General features: G+C 42.4%; 1 protein-coding gene across 4 annotated transcripts in view; it reads right to left on the reverse strand.

Moving 5' to 3' along the window:
• arb2a (ARB2 cotranscriptional regulator A) overlaps positions 1-16,604 on the reverse strand; it is a 220,545-nt gene that overhangs the window by 173,801 nt on the left and 30,140 nt on the right. The gene's annotated exons all lie outside the window — the stretch shown is intronic.

A 16,604-nucleotide genomic window follows, 5' to 3' on the forward strand; every position in this document is an offset into this window, starting at 1 on the left:
CAAAAGAGCAGTAGTATGGCTGGGCACTGATGTTGGTCAAGAAAGTCTTAATTCATGTTCCAGTTCATTCCAAAGCTGTTCAGTGGGGCTGAGGTTAGGACTCTGTGCCATTTTTAAAGAAACTCCAGTGGCCTGCACGGTCACCCTGGAACAAGAGCCTTCCCTAAACTGTTGCTGCAAATTTGGAGACAAAAGATTTCCTTTATATAATTGATGTAATACACCTGTTAGGAAGTGGCATGGATGACTGGCTAGGCCTGTGTTAACTGCTAAGCAGACAGCACACCTGGGAAACTCCTAGGTCTCACAAGACTTTGAAAGGTGTCTGATGGAATTTGTGTCTATTCAGTCAAAACAGCAGTGGTATGGCTGGGCACTGATGTTGGTCAAGAAAGTCTCAATTGATGTTCCGGTTCATTCCAAAGCTTTTGAGTGGGGTTGAAGTCAGGCTCTGTGCAGACCACTGGAGTCTCTTTAAAAGGGGCACAGTCATCTTGAAACAAGGGCCTTCCCTAAACTGTTGGGGACGAAGAATTTCCTTTATATAATTGATGTAATCCACCTGTTAGGAAGTGGCATGGATGACTGGCGAGGCCTGTGTTAACTGCTAAGCAGACAGCACACCTGGGCAACTCCTAGGTCTCACAAGACTTTGAAAGGTGTCTGATGGAATTTGTGTCCATTTAGTCAAAAGAGCAATAGTATGGCTGGGCACTGATGTTGGTCAAGAAAGTCTCAATTGATGTTCCGGTTCATCAAAGCTGTTCATTGTGGCTGAGCTCAGGGCTCTGTGCAGGCCACCGGAGTCCTGGAACAAGGGCCTTCCCTAAACTGTTGGAGACAAAGAACTACCTTTATATTGATGTAATACACCTGTTAGGAAGTGTTGTGCCTGACAAACATACATTCTAAATTTAGAATGAGGTGTCCCAATACTTTCGTCCAGGGTAAGGGGCGAGTGCATCTTTATCTCTTAGTGTTCTTTAAGCATCTTGGTAGCAGTGAAGACTGGCATGGATGCCTGGTGAAACTGATGTTAGCTGTTAAACAGACAGCACACCTGGGCAACTCCTTGGTCTTAGTATACAGCCTTAAATAGGGCCAAGTATTATGCCCTGCTGTTTGACAGTAACGCGCCCCATCACTCGACACAGTGCAAGTTCCAGGAGTCAATTAGAGATGTTGGCCAGTGCCAGGGCTTCTCTTGGCCATTTCTCTGAGCTTAGAAGTCCACACATAGACACACAGACCCTGCAGAGGCGGTGTGCACTCCCGTTTCTTCACTAAGGGGACTTGATCTTGGCAATGACAGAGTTTGGCTTCTTTATGCTTATGGTGAGGTTGTCAGTGTACCTCAAGGACATTCAATGCGCAAATGTGTGTGTGTGTCTGTGTGTGTGTGGCTCCGAGGGGAAAGCACGTACGCCTGTCGGAGCGTCTGGCTTGTCCCAGCGCACCGGGGCTCGGTGACATCGCCCGAATGCTGATTTCTCCCATGCGCCTTCACCCAGCGACGCCAAGACTCCCTCTCCATGTCCGAGCCAAGAAAGGAAGTGACAGATCTGTGTGCGTACACACACGCACACACATGCGCGCACACACACACATTAAGAGCTGTTGGGACTTAGGTCTCTAAAGCTCATTCACAGGTGGCAGGAATAGGTCTGAAAATTTCCTGACAAAAGCTCCTCTGCTCACGTGGCTGCTGCTGCTTCTGATGAGTGCATGTCAGCCTGAAAGTGGGTCGCCAGCACCACCCCGTTTAACCTTTCCAAGGACAACATTCTCACCTATTTCCACCCTATTAATAGCTACCTGTTCACTTCGCATGCTACTTCGCTGTTAACTCAAAATACCAAGACCTGATCCCGTCTGAATGTGTACAGACAGGTCCTTTGGCTCCTAGGGCTTCTTTAATAACGTTGGAACGACTGCTATCATGTTTTGCCTCGGCCTGTCCTCAGAGGACCAACGTTCATAAAGAGACAGAGATGGAGAGGCCATTCAAAACCCCTTGAAACTCAGCCATGTAGTCCATCTGCATTATCGCCAGCTAGCCTCATGTATGTGCAGGTCTCTGGCCAGCTGAAATTGAGCCAGAAGTCCTTAAGACCGGGCTTTTCTCCATTGCATTAATTTTCATTTTCCAAAGCAAAAGTACTTCCTATACGGCAGTATTTTCCTGGGTTTGATTCATTAATTAATTAATTTATTTTAATTGGATCTCACGGTACTATTGCCGAGATCCAGTTAACCCCCATTAGCACCGTGAGGCTCTTCTTTTCCATCAAGCCCTCGCAAAATGGGTTGAGCTGCGTGTGGGTGGGAAAGCAGCCAGGTGAACCCTGACCTCATGTAAAATTTATGGTGTGAGGCTCAAAGATGTGCATGCATTTAACATTTTTGAGAAATAAGCAAGATCTGATCAATACTGCTGATCAATAAAGAGCACTCTTAGAGAGAGTTTATTGGTGGGTGAAATGAGTAAAATTCGGCAACATATAATCAGAATGATCCAGTGCAAGCAAGAGAGAGTATCAATATAAAAAAAAAAAATAAATAAAAAAAATAAATCAACAAAAACCTCTATTCACATTGAGTAAACACACGACGTTTTAACAGTTTTTCATGCCTAGTTTAATTGCTGAGGTTTTGTGGTCTTTACTTTATCCATTTCTGTAACAGAAGGGCTACTAACAAAAAATAACAATCAAAAGAACAAATGCAAATCAATGAAATGGGCAAAATATCAAAAACAAAGAAACAACTGAAGACAGCCAGTAAATGAGAAAGTGGACAGAAAAGGTATAGAGCAGAAGTGAATACTAATTGTCACACTGAAAGGCTACTCCTGCTGTCTTTAAAAAAAGAGGAAAGATAGGGAGCCCTCAGAACAAGCCGGGGGAAGGGGGGGCTTGCACAAAGTTGTAGCTTGCACACTTTTCTATTTTTTTCTGTTTTGCTGAAGCTTTTTTTGATCATACAGTACAAGTATGTTACTTCTGAAACTTAACTTTGAGGCACAACTGGAGTGGATGAGTGGTCTAAAAAAACTTAATTATAATAATAATAATTATGGGTTAAGGCTCAGAGCAAGATCTCAGGGAGGGCATGCTTATATACACATGCACTGGGTATAGGAATCTAAACAAGTTCATCTTGTTAAGAAAGACACATCCACAATAATATGCACAATCACATCCACAATAACCTCCTAAACACAAGCGTGCACACAGAGCTGGATGCCTGTTTAATACTTCTGGTTTACAGCATTATCAACACTGTAAATCATTAATAAAGATCATGTAAACACAACACAAACATCCTTTATTTCTGCCCATCAACTCACATCACACACACATACACACACGTACACACGTGTTAAGTCTGATGGACCAGAAAGCATCATATGTGTGTACAGATAAGTTGTATATGTATATATAAACAGTATGTGTATATATAAGACAGTATACGACAGTCTACACCTACCAGTTTGTGGATGCAGAAACAATTTGTATGTACAGAAAAGTAAAAAGAGCCTCTAGGTGAGCTTTTATTTTATCTCACGCCCACTCTGACAAAGCTGTGGATAAGACTCGGGCAAAATTAGGCTGAAATCAATAAACTGCTTTGAGGCGTAACTGTGTTTGTATGGTAACTTTTTTCAGCCCCAAGAAAGCCTCTAACAGACAAACAAATCACATCAACTATCAGTGCAACACTATAAATCCTGAGTGAACCTGATATTTTAACTCTGTTACTTAAACTGATAAATCGTGTGTAACCAGTAACTGCCTGTCCTGTAATGAATGAAACCAAAGAGTAAACATGACGGTAAAATCCTAATAAATTAGTAAATAAATAACATTCATGTTTAAGTTTAATGTCAAACATGGTCATGGGCAATTTTGTAACTGCAGTTTACTTTACAATGTCTCTGGACTGTGGGAGGAAACCCACACAGACACGGAAAACATAAAACCTCCAAACAAAAGGGACCCAGACTGCTCCAACGATACACACCACCATCCACCAAACCACTGTGCCACCCCAAACAACAACGACAATACTAAAGTTATTAAATGTAAATGATTGGTTAACGTTAGACAAATGGAATATTGGTGCGTTATATTTGTATTTTTGTATGAGTAAAGTTGTGCCACACTGAATGCTAGGATTGCCTTCACCGCTAATGCAAAGTTCACACTACACGACTGGATCTCTTGTAATCGGGAGTCTTTCAAGTCGGTGTGTATTTTACACTACACGACTGATTGGCGATAGGGGGTTTCACACTACACCATCTATCACCAACTGGAATCGCAGACGAGTCTTGTCTAGTCTCCCAAACTCTGTTTTGTCACGAAAACAAACGCAAGAACTGACGAGGGGTTTAATGATACCACGTCCAAAAATCAAAGTTTGTGCGCGTAAAATTTACATTTACATTTTCGGCATTTAGCAGACGCTTTTATCCAAAGCGACTTACAGTATACAGTTTTTAAGCAATTGAGGGTTAAGGGCCTTGCTCAAGGGCCCAACAGTGGCAACCTGGTAGTGGTGGGGTTTGAACCGACAACCTTCTGCTTACTAGTCCAGTACCTTAACCACTAGGCTACAACTGCCCTAGGAAAAAGGAAAAAAGGAAGAAAAAAAGAATCTCAGAAACAGCATGGATTGTTCTATAGTGAGTTGAAGGTTAATAAATATTTTTGCAATGTATGTTTTGTACAGAACGATAAGGTCAGAAATACTGTATTAAACTTGTGTGTGTGTGTGTGTGTGCTGATGTATTCTGATATAAACTACTGTATATTATGCCCCTGCGTTTCCCCTCACACCGTATCTTGTATTCTCATGGCTGTTCGACATTGCCAGTCGGGCAACTCAGATCCAGATATTTGACAAGCTAGATATTTCTTCAGTCGCCAAGCGCTCAGCAAGCCGCTCGGATCGAGTTAATGAGTAGTTCACACTCAGCGATCGAGAGCCAATTTTCGAGCCGGCAAATCTAGCGCCGACCAGTCGGCGAGCGAAAATCAGGGCAAAAATCGTGTAGTGTGAACTAGGCATAAGGAAGCATCAAATGCTCCCTCGTTATTCAGTCAGAATATCGCTTCAAAATAAAGCACCTTAGTAGGGAGCTTTTTAAGGTATCTAAGGATTTAAACAGCCTTCTTCTCGGGAGCTAGAGTAGGATGATGTGAAATGCGCCTATGTAGAGATCACTAGGTTTTCAGACAGACCCCTAGTGTATAGCTGTCTAAAGCAGATCCCACACATGGACATTTATGAAACGGGAATCATTAAGCCAGTCAATTAGTCAGTCATTTAATGATTAAACAAGTTTCTTCTTGGCTGCCAAAAAGCTTGAAGGTATGGAACACTATGGTTTGTTAGTTTTTGCATAATATTACATTTACATTTTTAGCAGACGCTTTTATACAAAGCGACTTACAGTACTGTGACATTATACAGTCTGAGCAGTCTGAGAGGGTTAAGGGCCTTGCTCAAGGGTCCAACAGCAGTAACCTGGCAGTAGTGAGGCTCGAACCAGCGACCTTCTGAGTACTAGTCCAGTACCTTAACCGCTAGGCTACAACTGCCCTATTAATATTACTATACCATCCACAGTGCCAACCTACACGGAGATGCTTAAGAAGAGCTCTAGCAAACCCACACGAGTGCAGCATCATTCTTCTCCAGTCCTACACCACTCCTACAGAAGCACGGTTTGATCTGCAGGGTTACAGGCCAGCCTGGAGAGTGTGTGATCCTACTATACCAGCACCCATCATAAATAGGGATGAGAAATCCACCGAAGTCCCTAGAGGAACAGCGAGGAGGTGGTGGAGAAGAAAAAAAACAGAGCCAGAGAAGGTTGAGAGAGTATGAACATGTGAGAAAGAGAGAGAGAGAGAGAGAAACAGAAGCACAAGCCGATTTAGAAAAAGACATCAATCTGGTAGAAAAAAAGAGCAACATGACAGAAATTAAACAAGATTCCAGTGTTTGAGTTCAGTCGCTTCCCGGCCCCCTTTCAGCCCTCCATTGAAATTCTGGGCAGACACAAACCCCTAGGCTTTTGACACACTTTAAAAAGCACCACACCCCCTCGTCCTTTCCAGCAAGTCTGCTAACTGATGAACAAGAACAGAAATGAAGAGATGTGGATATAAATCGTGTTTTTTTTTTTGTTTTTTCACTAAAGCGTCTTCATTCATTGGTAATGAAATGCATTTGTTTAGAATTATTTCATGTTTTTTTTCAGTCAGGACGGCTGGATTACTATAAAAGAAAGTGTGAGGAGTCTGAAATAAGTTTGTGTTGAGAGGGGTTGATTCAGGGCGTGGAGGTTTAGTTCACTTATAGAATGGTTAAAGAAATATATATTATATACATACAGTATATACAATTACTGACTGTAAGTCCGTCTATTTCTCTACATATTTTTTAGCCTGCTTTCACCCTGTTCTTCAATGGTCAGGACCCCCACTGGACCACCACAGAGCAGGTATTATTTGGGTGGTGGGTCATTCTCAGCACTGCAGTGACAACGACATGGTGGTGGTGTGTTAGTGTGTGTTGTGCTGGTATGAGTGGATCAGGCACAGCAGTGCTGCTGGAGTTTTTAAATACCGTGTCTACTCACTGTCCACTATATTACACACTCATACCTAGTTGGTCCACCTTGTAGATGTAAAGTCAGAGACGATCACTCATCTATTGCTGCTGTTTGAGTCGGTCATCTTCTAGACCTTCATCAGTGGTCACAGGACGCTGCCCACGGGGCACTGTTGGCTGGATATATTTTTGGTTGGTGGACTATTTTCAGTCCAGCAGTGACAGTGAGGTGTTTAAAAACTCCATCTGCATTGCTGTGTCTTATCCACTCATACCAGCACAACACACACTAGCACACCACCACCATGTCAGTGCCGTAAAACTGAAAGTTAATGTTACTTTGTTTTCCTTTCATCTTTATAAACTGTTTAATTATGGTCGAACTTTGGATAAAGAACTACCTTTAGAACAACTTCCAAAAGACAGTAACAAACCATGGATGGGAATCTAGTGGATAAGAAATTTAAACCATTCATTTTCGATTCGTTTCTATAATACTGAAATAAAATCCAGCCAAAAGGGACAGAAGATCCTAGATAGTAAGCAGAGCTCAACCTTGTGACACCAAAGCCAAAAAAAATTGAGGCTCCCATTACTGACCCATAACAATCGGAGAGACAGAGGCTATCATATCAGGGCAGAGGCTAGCATGTGCTTCCTACAAGACATGATCTACATCTTATCTCAAACTGCAGCTCATGCAAAGCCATAGTGTAAACCAAGATGTCATTGACAGGCTTCTTTTATAAACACTAGCTCTCAGATACCTGACATAGGAATGCACACTTCCCATCCAGACACCAACATCAATCATTCTGTTACAGACAACTGGCCACAAAAATGGTACCATCAAGGCTCAAGTACTCCATTTCTGGTGACAGGGCAAACATTTTTGCCCTATAGCAACAAGGAGGACAACTCAGCTCTTAGTTACTTTCCATTTTCGGCATTTAGCAGCCACTTCTTATCTAATGTGAGTAATTGAGGGTTAATGACATTTGCTCATGGGCCTAATCGTGGTGACTTGGTGGTGGTGGGGTTGACCAAGTGACCTACTGATCACTAGTCCAGTACCACTGAGCTACCACTGCCTATCAGAGCACATCAGAGTTACTTCTTACAGTGTATCACAAGAGTTCTAAAACTTGGTAATATGCACCGGATGGATGGATGGATGGATGGACGGACAGACGGACTGATGGACCGATGGATAGATGGACTGATGGATAGATGGACTGATGGATGGATGAATGGACTGATGGATAGATGGACTGATGGATGGATTGATGGATGGATGAATGGACTGATGGATGAATGGACTGATGGATAGATGGACTGATGGATGGATTGATGGATGGATAGATGGACTGATGGATAGATGGACTGATGGATAGATGGACTGATGGATAGATGGATGGACGGATGGACGGATGGATGAATGGACTGATGGATGGATGGATAGATGGGTGGATGGATGGATGGATAGATGGACTGATGGACAGATGGACGGATGGACGAATGAATCGGTGGATAGATGGATGCATGGATGCCACCTGTAGCCTGTAAGGAATGGAAATGTGGCCCACAACCTTGGCTTGTACAGCTATTCATGCTACACAACAGATTTTGTGTCTTTAAGCAGATGCTCTTATCCAGATTGACTTAAGTGCTTTGTATTGACTAACGGATATCTTTTCACTTTAGTACAAAAAGACATCAGTCTAAGGACACTATTTGACTAAAACTCTGTAAAAGGAAAGTCAGATTTAAATAAAATACAGTGAAAGAAAATTAGTTTTTTGTGTGTGCAAGGCTGCTAGTTTAGTTTTTGTTTAAATACTTAAAAGTTCAGTCTTTAGTCAACATATAGGATGACACGAGACGACCCTGAGCGCTTATACAGAGAAGAACCTGCTTTGGTGTTAAATTATAAGAGTTGCAGATTGGGGATTAACAAGTCCTTTCAGGTATGTGGCAGTAGGACCATTTCTTGCAAGTGGGGAGCTAAAAAACACCAGTCAGGGACCCAGAGCAGTGGGATAAAGTGGTAGAAACCCTTAGGTTGGGTAGAAACCCTTTTTGTGTGCAGCTGTGTTTAAAATCAAACGTAGGTCTCTGGAGTTGCAATAGTCCAGTCTGAGATGATATATAATCAGGTCAGGTTAGAAACATGAGCCAGGAATGATAGTTGGTTATCCAGGACTACTATGATATGATAGCAATACTGCAATATATTGACCACCCAGGCAGTGAAGAAATGGATAATTCCAGCTAGAGTGAAAAAGAGAAAAAGTAACCAATAAAAAGTAACTAATAGAGAGCAGGGAGTGAGATGATTGTTGGATAAGGCAGTTTTAAAGTCGGGTGAATTTATCGCTGCTGTCAGGAGCTCGTTTTCACTCCTTAGAGACACTTGGAGACAGAAATCCCAAAGTGAAAAGGAGTGAGAAAAAGACTGAAAAAGATCCAGAGAGGAAACGCATCATCCATTCCAATCGATTTCCTGCATTAGCCTTAGCTACAATTTAGCTGGCTGTGTGTCAGAGCATGAAACTTCCTTAAACAAGATGCTCAAAGTTAGGATATACACCGATCAGCCATAACATTAAAACCACCTCCTTGTTTCTACACTCACTGTCCATGTTATCAGCTCCACTTACCATATAGAAGCACTTTATAGTTCTACAATTACTGACTGTAGTCCTTCTGTTTCTCTGCATGCTTTGTTAGCCCCCTTTCACCCTGTTCCTCAATGGTCAGGACTCTCACAGGACCACTACAGAGCAGGTATTATTTAGGTGGTGGATCATTCTCAGCACTGCAGTGACACTGACACGGTGGTGGTGTGTTAGTGTGTGTTGTGCTGGTATGAGTAGATCAGACACAGCAGCGCTGCTGGAGTTTTTAAATACCGTGTCCACTCACTGTCCACTCTATTAGACCCTCCCACCTGGTTGGTCCACCTTATAGATGTAAAGTCAGACACGATCGCTCATCTATTGCTGCTGTTTGAGTTGGTCATCTTCTAGACCTTCATCAGTGGTCACAAGACGCTGCCTATGGAGTGCTGTTGGCTAGATATTTTTGGTTGGTGGACTATTCTCAGTCCAGCAGTGACAGTAAGGTGTTTAAAACTACAGCAGCGCTGCTGTGTCTTATCCACTCATACCAGCACAACACACACTAACACACCACCACCATGTCAGTGTCACTGCAGTGCTGAGAATGATCCACCACCCAAATAATACCTGCTCTGTAGTGGTCCTGGGGGGGCCTGACCATTGAAGAACAGCATGAAAGGGGGCTAAAAAGTATGTAGAGAAACAGATGGACTACAGTCAGTAATTGTAGAACTACAAAGTGCTTCTAGATGGTAAGTGGAGCTGATAAAATGGACAGTGAGTGTAGAAACAAGGAGGTGGTTTTAATGTTATGGCTGATCGGTGTATTCTGCTCTGTGACGATGTGAAGGGGGGCACTATGTGGCAAGAATAAGTTCACTTAAATCGATACAGACTATGGAAAATAAAGCTCTTAGTTGTGATTATTAATGTAGCTTATCTGAAGGTAACAATCCAGGTGGCATAAGTTCAAATCCAGTAGAGACGAGTTGTTATTGAACTGTAGGCTTCGTCTCCTTACCTTTCACACATTCACAGTGTGAGAGGCCCAGGTGTCCTTGTGTTACAATAAACTCACACCTGTCACTTACCTTTCACTCGGTGGGACTCGCACCACCCACCCACTCACACACAAGCGATCAGCCGACAGGTAGGTAGACTCTAAAAACATCAGTGCGAACAAACGGATTCATGAGTTCAAGGTGGAATGTAGAGTTTTGTCTGCAGAGGCCACACAAATGAAAGCCTTAGCTGTACAAACACTAAAGATTTAGATGACCGTCTTCCTTCAGTGAAAATAGGGAAAAACTCCGAACCAGAGGGTGGCAGTAGTGTGTGTTCATAATCAAACAAGCACAACAGGAAAAAAATGGTTTCAAAATCTTGTTATGGAAAATTTAGATTTTATGCTCACTAATCTCACCTGAATTTTAGTTTTATGCTGCTTGTGCATTAAATCCTCAGTTATGTTGTGCTTGAGATGTGGCTGAGAGTCTAAAGTACAGGAAGAAGCAACATTTCTTTCATTAAGCTGTTGTAAGCAGATAAGAAACAACAGTTAGCACAGAATGGAGGTTCCAAAGTCCAACACCCAAAGTGATCTGACTAGAGCAGTATAAAGGGAGGGCCACAGCTCTGTTCCTTGTTCTTCAGCTATTTCACTGTTCTAAGAACCCACAATCGTGCCAATAGATTCTTCCAATCCAGTGAACTGTAATCTTCATTTTCATTTATCATCTCACATTATTTTTCCATGACAATCTGAAATGACATCAACAACTGGAGGAGAGGCCTTGTTGGGGAGAAATTAGACCCCATATACACAAAACTCCATAATAACCACTCTGTGTGTAGAGAGTGTAGCTATTGTCTGTAAACTAAGCACTTCAGCTGACTTATACTTATTTTACTAACACTTTTCTTCCATTTCCAAAAAAATAAAATAAATAAATAAATAAAAAATAACTTTGGTTCTAACAGGTTTCAGCACATTTGTGTTCTTTGACTGTTGTTTACTAATACTTGAGAAATGACATGTTTACTATAAAAGCACTTCTGTAAGTCGCTCTGGATAAGAGCGTCTGCTAAATGCAGAAAATGTAAATGTAAATGTAATGTAAATGTAAGCACTTAAAAATTTGAGTGTGCTAAATTGGGAGGAAAATAGGTAAAAAAAGCATTAGAAAAATTATAGTCTTCTGCTGCTGAGAGATACCAGATTGCATCCGAGGAGAGCACATCACTGTACACGCCTCTTCCTACACGTGTACAGCCCTCCTCTTCTCACCCATGATTTCTGCACAGGCGTCTCTTCCGCCAGTTAGGGTCCTTACAGCATATGAAGACCCACCCACCCACATATAGTCTGGCCCCCACCCTGCAGATACAGTGGCTAATTAGTGCTGCAGGCACTGCCAATTATGCCCGCCAGATGGCACCCAGCCGACCAGTGGCAACACCAGTTTAACATTTTTCATTCACGTCACACTCAGGTGCCTCACATTTACTGGTTAATTTGAACTATAAGGCATCCTAGCAATCCTACAGCAATTCAGTTAGCAATCACTTAATCAAAATGTCCAAGATGTCGAAGTCTAAAGCAGCTAAAAACACGACTCGGGTAAACAAGTTTGGAAAACTCCCAACCTATTCTGTGGACACAGGATGGGGGTGTCAAAACACAGATTATTTTCATATTTGAGACAAAGCCTCGCACCACCGCTGAATGTTCTAGGTTTACACTCAACAATTATGGTAGGCTATGCTGTGTATTGTAGCTTCCATTTATTCTGTTATTTAATTTATAAGTTTAACTTAATGACCGCCCTGATATCTGTGATTTTTTAAAAACAAGGTCCGTGAGGTTAAGCAAATTTTCCAGAGACGATGTAACTGTCTCACTTGCAACACAGACAGTTACCTCCTAAGACATTTTATTTGTATTATTGTAGTAAATCAGTTCCATATCTGCCAAGTTCTACTTTACTTCTACTCTGAGGACAAACTTATTCTGTCACCTTTAGAAGTGATCGCATCTTCATTAACAACACTGACGATGTCTGAGCTTCCGTCCACACACACACAAACTGCTCCACACACACAGGAACAGAACAGATCTGCTTGGTTTGAGCTAATGAGCAAAACGATGAAGCATTTAAAAGAAAAAAAAAAGTCAAGGGAGAAAAAGCGAGGAAAAGAGGAGATGATGAAACAGAGATGGTCTAAACCGGTTCCACTTGATCTTTGGGCCAGCAGAGTAAAGTCTACCTGAGACTGGAGAGACATTAAAGCCAGTCAGCGTCGCCGCTGTGTCTTAAAACTTTCTAACTTCTCTTCCAGGTTCTTCTTTGGTTCTTTTCCATGGCTATAATTCTATATTTGTTAATTGAGTCTCTTATTTTTTGTGAGAGTTTTGATTTGCTTTAAAATAGTACACTATATGGACAAAAGTGTTGGGACACCCCTCCTAATTTTTTTAATTCATGTGAATTCATTTACAGGATATATAGAAAAGAGCTACCCAGGTGGCGCGGCAGGATTTTCCGCTAGCACACCAGCGCCGAGATTCTGAACTACGGTTCTGCTAGGGCGGGATGACCGGACTATGCGGGTGGGGTCTTCAAACACTGTGTATGGACCCTGATTGGCAGATAGAGAGGCCTCTGTGCAGAATGCATGGGTGAAAAAGGTTTCCACGAAAGGGCTGCACGTGGGTCGGAGGAGGCGTAATCAGCAATATACCCTCTTTGACACTCAGAGAATCAAATACAATAAACAACAATAAAACCAAGAAAACAATCGAGCAGCTAATAGCGATTTGTGTACTATGAGAAAAAAACAGCGTGACAACATCTGGGCTAACGTGCACCCTGGAGATCATAAGAGCAGAAGGTGACATACAGATGCTCTGCAGGGTGGATGCTGCTGTCTGGCCTGTGGACTCTCTCTTCCTGTAAATGCTATTATGATGATGTCAGAGCCCAGAAGCCACGGCGCTTATTTAGTGTGATGAATGGTCAGCGGCAACCAGCTGTCACTGTACATCCCTAAAAATACGGTTCCATGGCAAACGCAATAAGCCACTTTAAGGTAACACACACAAATCCTGGAACGCTCTCAGACACACACAGCACGGCGAACACACGCTCATCATCTTTATCCTGCAGTGCTCGACTTACGTGGAGTGACTGTGCCGGCAGACACTGATGTGTGTGTGTGTGTGTATGTGTGTGAGAGTGTGTGTATGTGTGTGAGAGTGTGTGCTTTATGACTTTTAGATGGAAGAGAGAAGGAGATCTCCCCTAAGTCAATTTGAACGCACGGGCCGATGAAATTATACAGGTAGCAGTGGGCGATGTGACAAACGACTAGCCTGGCGTACAGCTGGGGGAGACGCTTTCCGACAGAGAAAAGAAATGAGAATCTAAATTACAGTTTACAGTACACACATAACTACAACCGGCCTGTTTCTGCTGGGTAAATAATTCTCCACTGTATGGAAGGGGGGAAAGAAAGAGAGAGAGTCTGCCAGATCCTATTGCTTTACTATATCACAAACTAGCTGTAACAGCAGGTTAACAAACACTGGGGCAGCACTGATGGTTAAGAACAAGATTACTGATGCAACATTTATACAGGACGTGATGGCTGAAGATCACAAAATAACTGATTGATCCAGTAGAACCATATGAATGTATGATCTATGTGTACAATGTTCATCCATCACTTTGTCAATTCTAACAGACCTGCACAACCCTCGTTAGCAAATACAGTGGTACCTTGTAAGTCGATGTCTGCTAAATCCAAAATCTTTGAAACAACACCCTTCGTCGAGAAATTTCTTCACTTAAACCTGACGTGTGCGCGACTGCTGCTTTGTTCAGCGCTTGGCTTGAGCGGTGGAGTAAAACGTCATCAAAGTGAGAACATGGGACGAATGAGGAGTTATTTTAAGTGTATGAAATTCAAGTGTCAAAAAAAACCCTATTATTTTACATTACATTTTACATACATTAGCCTACAATTTATGCAGTTCCACTGGACCATGAAACACATTAACAGGTTTCCCATATATCCTTATGGGAAAAAATATTTTGAAACTCGATGTCGTTTAAACTCGACGCCAGTCCCAGAACCAATTGACATCGAGTCTCAAGGTACCACTGTACTTAGCAAATCTAAGTACATGACCAAGGTTTAAAACTATTTGAAACAGTTTTGTCAGAGGGCATTAAACACTACCAACAGATGGCATAACACTGGCAAAAACCAAAACCAATACTTGTTGGGCATCCATTATTCAATTGATGGGCAGCGTAATTGTATCAAAGTGACACCCATGCTGACAAGCTGAATAAAAAAATGAAACTATGTCATGGTGTTTCAGATACCAAAACATATCAGCACTGACCGAATGCCATAATGCACAAAAATTAACCAACAAGTGTTCAGTCCTAAAATCGCTGACTTCACAAGATGAAGTGTGCCAATATAAGACTGGCCAAATTTAACTGACAATATAAATGAACTAAAATCTTTGATTAAATGATGTTTGAAGATCACAAAATAATTGATTGGTCCAGTAGAACCACTTGAATGGACGACCTATGTACAGTGTATCACAAAAGTGAGTACACCCCTCACATTTCTGCAAATATTTTATTATATCTTTTCATGGGACAACACTATAGAACTAAAACTTGGATATAACTTAGAGTAGTCAGTGTACAGCTTGTATAGCAGTGTAGATTTACTGTCTTCTGAAAATAACTCAACACACAGCCATTAATGTCTAAATAGCTGGCAACATAAGTGAGTACACCCCACAGTGAACATGTCCAAATTGTGCCCAAAGTGTCAATATTTTGTGTGACCACCATTATTATCCAGCACTGCCTTAACCCTCCTGGGCATGGAATTCACCAGAGCTGCACAGGTTGCTACTGGAATCCTCTTCCACTCCTCCATGACATCACGGAGCTGGTGGATGTTAGACACCTTGAACTCCTCCACCTTCCACTTGAGGATGCGCCACAGGTGCTCAATTGGGTTTAGTCCATCACCTTTACCTTCAGCTTCCTCAGCAAGGCAGTTGTCATCTTGGAGGTTGTGTTTGGGGTCGTTATCCTGTTGGAAAACTGCCATGAGGCCCAGTTTTCGAAGGGAGGGGATCATGCTCTGTTTCAGAATGTCACAGTACATGTTGGAATTCATGTTTCCCTCAATGAACTGCAGCTCCCCAGTGCCAGCAACACTCATGTAGCCCAAGACCATGATGCTACCACCACCATGCTTGACTGTAGGCAAGATACAGTTGTCTTGGTACTTCTCACCAGGGCGCCGCCACACATGCTGGACACCATCTGAGCCAAACAAGTTTATCTTGGTCTCGTCAGACCACAGGGCATTCCAGTAATCCATGTTCTTGGACTGCTTGTCTTCAGCAAACTGTTTGCGGGCTTTCTTGTGCGTCAGCTTCCTTCTGGGATGACGACCATGCAGACCGAGTTGATGCAGTGTGCGGCGTATGGTCTGAGCACTGACAGGCTGACCTCCCACGTCTTCAACCTCTGCAGCAATGCTGGCAGCACTCATGTGTCTATTTTTTAAAGCCAACCTCTGGATATGACGCCGAACACGTGGACTCAACTTCTTTGGTCCACCCTGGCGAAGCCTGTTCCGAGTGGAACCTGTCCTGGAAAACCGCTGTATGACCTTGGCCACCATGCTGTAGCTCAGTTTCAGGGTGTTAGCAATCTTCTTATAGCCCAGGCCATCTTTGTGGAGAGCAACAATTCTATTTCTCACATCCTCAGAGAGTTCTTTGCCATGAGGTGCCATGTTGAATATCCAGTGGCCAGTATGAGAGAATTGTACCCAAAACACCAAATTTAACAGCCCTGCTCCCCATTTACACCTGGGACCTTGACACATGACACCAGGGAGGGACAACGACACATTTGGGCACAATTTGGACATGTTCACTGTGGGGTGTACTCACTTATGTTGCCAGCTATTTAGACATTAATGGCTGTGTGTTGAGTTATTTTCAGAAGACAGTAAATCTACACTGCTATACAAGTTGTACACTGACTACTCTAAGTTATATCCAAGTGTCATGTCTATAGTGTTGTCCCATGAAAAGATATAATGAAATATCTGCAGAAATGTGAGGGGTGTACTCACTTTTGTGATACACTGTATACAGTGCCCATCAATCACTTCTCAATTCAAACAGACCTGAACAACTCAGAAAAACTCATCAGCAGTAGTAAGCAAATCTTGTTAACATGACCAAGGTTTAAAACTATTTAGAAACAATTTTGTCAGATATAACACACTGCCAACAGATGGCACAAC

Source organism: Trichomycterus rosablanca, chromosome 21 (assembly GCF_030014385.1).
Source record: "Trichomycterus rosablanca isolate fTriRos1 chromosome 21, fTriRos1.hap1, whole genome shotgun sequence".
NCBI lineage: Eukaryota > Metazoa > Chordata > Actinopteri > Siluriformes > Trichomycteridae > Trichomycterus > Trichomycterus rosablanca.